Genomic DNA, 6,000 nt, shown 5'->3' with positions numbered 1-6,000 from the left:
AGACGGTCAATGCTACCCTTGCTTCCGCCATTCTCATTTGCGAAAGCAGTCCTCTTCTATTGCCTTCACTTCAGATGCTTTTGTATTTTAGACTATTTCCTATGTCAAATATTTACGGAAAGAATTTATGACTGTCATAGCATTCGCACAGCAAGCCCATCTTGTTACAGATAGGATCTTCAAAGGAATAAGTTTCCATCCTGCATCTCTTAAGATGCTTTCATCTTACTCCATCTTTGGCAATAACATCAAAGCAGTATCCTCTCATAAAGAGTTAGGCATTGTTTTCGACCAAAAACTCACATTTGAAGAACATATTACAGGCACGACAAAAAAGGCTATGCGTCTCTTAGGTTTACTGTATCGTTTCACCGAAATTAGTGACATCTCAGCCCTCACCTTGTACTTCAAATCATTCATCTCCCCAATAATAGAATACTGCTCTCCCGTCTGGTCCATGGCATGTCCCACTCAGCTCTCCAGAATTGATTCTGTTCTTAACTTTTTCCTGGCTATAGTTCGTTACAGGGTTCCCTCATTACGCAACTTTCCAACACCACATCTCCTGGCCTTTCTAAACCTACAGACTCCCTATCAGCGCCGTTTACTGAACGATTTTAGGTATCTCTACAAAATTGTCAATGGCAAAATCCGTTGCAACACGCTCCTCCAGGAATTCCACTTTCGAGTGCCTATGCGCTCAACACGCAACACAAATCTATTTTACACAAAAAAGCCTAGACTGGAAATTCAAAAAAGATCGCTCTTCCACAGACTTCCCACTCAATATAACGACCTCCCATCAAGTGCTGATGTATTTTCCACAGAATATGCCTTTCGGTTAACCATCAGAAGATATGTTGCTAAATAATATTTAATTGTGCTATCTTGACTTATTTATATTAATATCTTGTCTTATTTTGCTATTTTTATTTTTGTTATTTTTTGTTATTTTCATTGTTACTGATTTCAGTGTAAAATGGCTACGTGCTGTATCTGAAATTTTCTCAATAAATAAATAAATAATAGCTATGCCTTGTTGGACTACTTGGAATTAAGCTATATATGTATTGCATTATAAAAAAAAGATCACACTGTTTAAATTATATGTGACTTTAAATTAATCTCTCAGGTTCAGATTCAAAACAACTACACATAATTTATTAATTTCCAAGTATGAGCCATTTATTCGCCAGCCACATTAAGCAACACAGCTCACAACTCACAGCTAACGAATAAAGTATGAGGGAGTGTTAATAACAAGAAATTTCCTAGAAAACGGAGTGGAATAGTTAAATTATATACAAAGTAATACAAGCAACCCCCTCTCCCGTAGTTGCTTGGACATGTATCGGCTTAAAAATAGGTAACATTCTTTTAGAGTATAATATTATAACTGCAATTAGATTATATTGCATTTCTAAGTAAAGGATTAGGGGTGGGACAGTCGGCCACCCTTGCCTCCCTGTGCGCACGTCTATGAAAATGAAGCTTAAAGGTTCGTTAGGAGTTGAACGTACTCCTACTTATAAAAAAATATATTTTCGCACCTTTTAGACCTATTCCTAAAAATAGTGATTCAATTTTTGTAGCATCTTTGGTGAATTATGATTGGTAAAATGGAAGTTTTTTAATGGAAAATATTGAGTGAGAAAACTCTAGTTTTTCCTATTTTTGGTCGAAATGCGTCTAACCTACTATAAAAATCTTGGGGAGAAGGAGCCAGAGATGTTTTGTGGGGCTTCAGTCCCCTTGCCCGCCTGGAACGCCGTCCCTGATGAGGTGGACATAAGGGAATAAGAGCAAATATTCTGAGGGAAAGTTACTCATTAGATTGACAGTTTGATTCAGATGGTCATTGATACCCATCACTGTAACATTTGTAAGAGTGCAGTGAAAAATTTCAATCACCAGTTACTTTATTTGCAAAATAAACTAATTTTTCCAATTGTATCTGCAATAAACGCAGTGTTACCCTGTAATCAATGGGTCCCGGGTTCGATACCCAGTGAAAGCACATGGTGGTTCAGATCCTATTTTAAACTGTGGGTCCAGTCCCGATTAACTTCTCTGTGCATAAAGAGGATTTAAACGATTATTATTATTATTATTTTGTGGGTGCACATGTAACATTGAAATTTTCGGTATTTGGAATAGCCTATTATTTATTTTGTACTATATATTTATTTTTTTAAAACTAAAACATGCAATTCGTAGTTTTATACAATCTCAATTGTTTGCAAATATATTTATAACAAAAAACAATATATATTTAATCGTAGGCTAATAATTGAGGATTTGGCGTTTTAGACCTTTAATTTAACATATATTAAGAGCCCGGTCTCTGGCACCGTGAGCGATCAACAAGGTAATTTTTCGTGTGACCCACGAAGGGTTAATCGGAACTGAACCTATAGTTTAAAGAATCCATACCACTATGCAACTATCCTCCACCGGGGATCGAATTTCGGACCCCTTGATTCAAATACAACAGCGGTACCGATACACAGTGACGGCGCTTCGTGGTGCGGCACCCAGGAAAAATGTCTGGAGGGAAAAGGGGCAAGGCAATATTGCAAGGGGGCAGTTATATTACTTGCACACGTCGTATATCAGTGCATGAACCGAAAGAAAGTCACTACGGAAAAGTCAAGTTGTATATTGGTCCTTTCGGTCTCCTAATAAACAAGGAATAACAATAGTCGGTGATCTTTTCATCTTTCACACGGAGGAGCCTTCCTTTCCCTTTCCCCCGACCACAAACGCTGCCGGCGAGAAGTCATAAATGGTTACCAGAAACTAAACAATCACGTTCACTGCGCAATCTCATTGTTTGTAATTTTATCAATAATAATAATAATAATAATAACGTCTTTATTGAGAGGGCGTGTTTCGACCTCGCGGGCCGTTCTTAAAACAATGACCATTGTACATTGGTAGCACGGTAGCACTGTAAGTTGGCAACTTGCATTACGCATTGTTCGTTTCACTGAAACACTTTATAATTTAGGGTAGCCATCTCAAAATATTCGGGATTAGATTTGAATTCCTTTGCGTGGAAAACTTTGTCAAAAAATGATTTTCCCGTCGATGTTTTTGCCGTCGATGTTTTTGCCGTCGATGTTTTTGCCGTCGATGTCTTTGCCGTCGATGTTTTTACCGTCGATGTTTTTACCGTATGTTTTGTACTGTCGATGTTTTGCCGTCGATGTTTTGTACTGTCGATGTTTTTGCCGTCGATGATTTTGCCGTCGATGTTTTTGCCGTCGATGTTTTTGCCGTCGATGTTTTGTACTGTCGATTTTTTCCCGTCGATGTTTTTGCCGTCGATGATTTTGGCGTCGATGTTTTTGCCGTCGATGTTTTTGCCGTCGATGTCTTTGCCGTCGATGTTTTTACCGTCGATGTTTTTGCCGTCGATGTTTTTTCCGTCGATGTTTTTTCCGTCGATGTTTTTTCCGTCGATGTTTTTACCGTGTATGTTTTGTACTGTCGATGTTTTTGCCGTCGATGTTTTTACCGTCGATGTTTTTGCCGTCGATGTCTTTGCCGTCGATGTTTTTACCGTCGATGTTTTTACCGTATATGTTTTGTACTGTCGATGTTTTTGCCGTCGATGTTTTTGCCGTCGATGTTTTGTGCTGTCGATGTTTTTCCCGTCGATGATTTTGGCGTCGATGTTTTTGCCGTCGATGTTTTGCCGTCGATGTTTTTGCCGTCGATGTCTTTGCCGTCGATGTTTTTTCCGTCGATGTTTTTTCCGTCGATGTTTTTACCGTCGATGATTTTGCTGTCGATGTTTTTGCCGTCGATGTTTTTGCCGTCGATGTTTTTACCGTCGATGTTTTTGCCGTCGATGTTATTGCCGTCGATGTTTTTGGTGTCGATGTTTTTGCCGTCGATGTTTTTGCCGTCGATGTTTTGTACTGTCGATGTTTTGTGCTGTCGATGTCTTGTACTGTCGATGTCTTGTACCGTCGATGTCTTGTACCGTCGATGTTTTGTACCGTCGATGTTTTGTTGGCGATGTTTTGTCGGCGATGATTTGACGCTACACCGTTTGTTAAGGAGGATTTCCAAAATCGTCTTCACGATATCGAGAAAAATATGCGATTCAAAAAATCGTACAGTTTGTGAAGATAATTACTTTTAACACGTTGCGTGTTTTAGGCTGTCTCAATAGTAGAATAGTTATTTGGTGCGAATAATACTACTTACCCGGAGATATGATAATCTACATAGGCATCCTGTCACCATTATACTTATTTTAGCGTGTATTGCGCTCTGATTCGGGACCAGTTGTTACTGTTTGCATATATGTGGTGTACAGCTGCACAAGCTGTCGTTTTTCAATCTGGTCACAAACTACTCAAGCTCGAAACATTGTTTGGACGCAACGGAAACACCCAACGCCCAACTTTGCCTGTTGTTGACCTACGATTGCGAGGGGTGGAAAGACCGCTCTCTCAAAATTCTGAGCAACAACGAAGTGCTAGGTTCCTACACTGACATCCACTATAGCTAGAACCAGAAAAACGAGAAAGAAATGTGTTGTTTTGGGTTCCTGCCATTCAAATTCAAGAACGGTGTTTCTAACTGAAAGAAGAATTTACTGATTGATTGAATTATTGTTTTAAGTCCACTTTATGCACAGAAAGGCTAATCGGGACTGGACCTACAGTTTAAAGTGGAATCCGAACCAATGCCCCCCCTAACGACGTCCCTGGCACCTCAACATTTTAAATTACAGCGCTTGAACAAACCTTAAAAGGAAACTGAGACGATAATGGCTGATCCTTGTAATTTACAGTTAATCTGTACTGGATGTAAATATTTCAAGCAGAATCCTGATCACTAATAAATAGTAAATACGAAAACAAATTGAAGACTAAAATTGGTAAACGCTGTAAGTGCCACAAGAATTCAAACACCGTTTTCCACGTTAAACTGTGAAATGTGCCATGCTTGATAATGGGGTAAATATGAAAAGTGGCTGGTAGCCCTCTAAGTAGTTCAAAGGGCGTGTAAAAAGGCACTAGTGTGAACATTCGTACGGGCTGATGTGCTGAACGATGCGATTTCCCAACACTTTCACTTTTTGCACTTACAACGTTTACCACTTTTAGTCCTCAATTGATTCCAGGTAGCTGGATCAAGTAAATAAACACACGTGAACTACAGTTGGCCAAAGGTTTAGGCCCCTTTTCATTTCGTTATCTTCCAAATCTTATGGATACACATAGCAAAACTTCGCTTTTTCTCCATATCTGTTTCTGTCGACTGCGCACTATGTGCCTCCACCGGGTATCGAACCCGGGACCCCTTGATTAAAAGGCGGGGACGCTACCACTACCCCATCGTGTATTATTTATACATACAACCTTGGTGACAATGAAGTTCGACCAGTAAGGAATACGTGATTAAATGCACAGAGGCATAGGCGGTGGAATGGGTGACCCGCAGAAGTGACGCATGTGTGTAAGAGGAGGCGTGTGAGCAGGCAAGAATCGTGATCCCAGCATGTTGAACCCAAGGTCACGTAAAGAACGAAAACGGGGAACAATACGCGTGACATTGAACTTCGACCAGGCACCAGACCCATACGGAAAAATTCCAGATAGTGGCGCATTCGAAGGAAGCATGACGTCACGGACACGATAAGGGAGTCCGCCGTATATAAGCGCGTGCTGTGCACCGAGGTACCACAGTGCATCATCACCATGGCCAGGGGCAAACCTATTGACAACACCGTGAGGAGAAGAGTGGTGGAGTTGCAACAGGATGGACTCAGTGAACGGGAAATAGGGCGCCAACTGAACTTACCTAAGTCAACCGTCCACTGCATCATTAAACACCACCAAAATACGGGTACTACAGAGCCAGGTAAGGCCCCCGGTCGAAAACGCCTGCTGAGCGTGCGTGACCTACGGATATTTAGGCGCTATATCCAGACCAACAATCATGTTTCTGTGGCCGAATTACGACTGTGGACTCGAGAAC

The sequence above is a fragment of the Lepisma saccharinum genome, chromosome 2, assembly GCF_977018435.1.
Source record: "Lepisma saccharinum chromosome 2, izLepSacc3.1, whole genome shotgun sequence".
NCBI lineage: Eukaryota > Metazoa > Arthropoda > Insecta > Zygentoma > Lepismatidae > Lepisma > Lepisma saccharinum.
The sequence above is the reverse complement of the archived record's forward strand: the minus strand, read 5'-3'. Positions refer to the sequence as shown.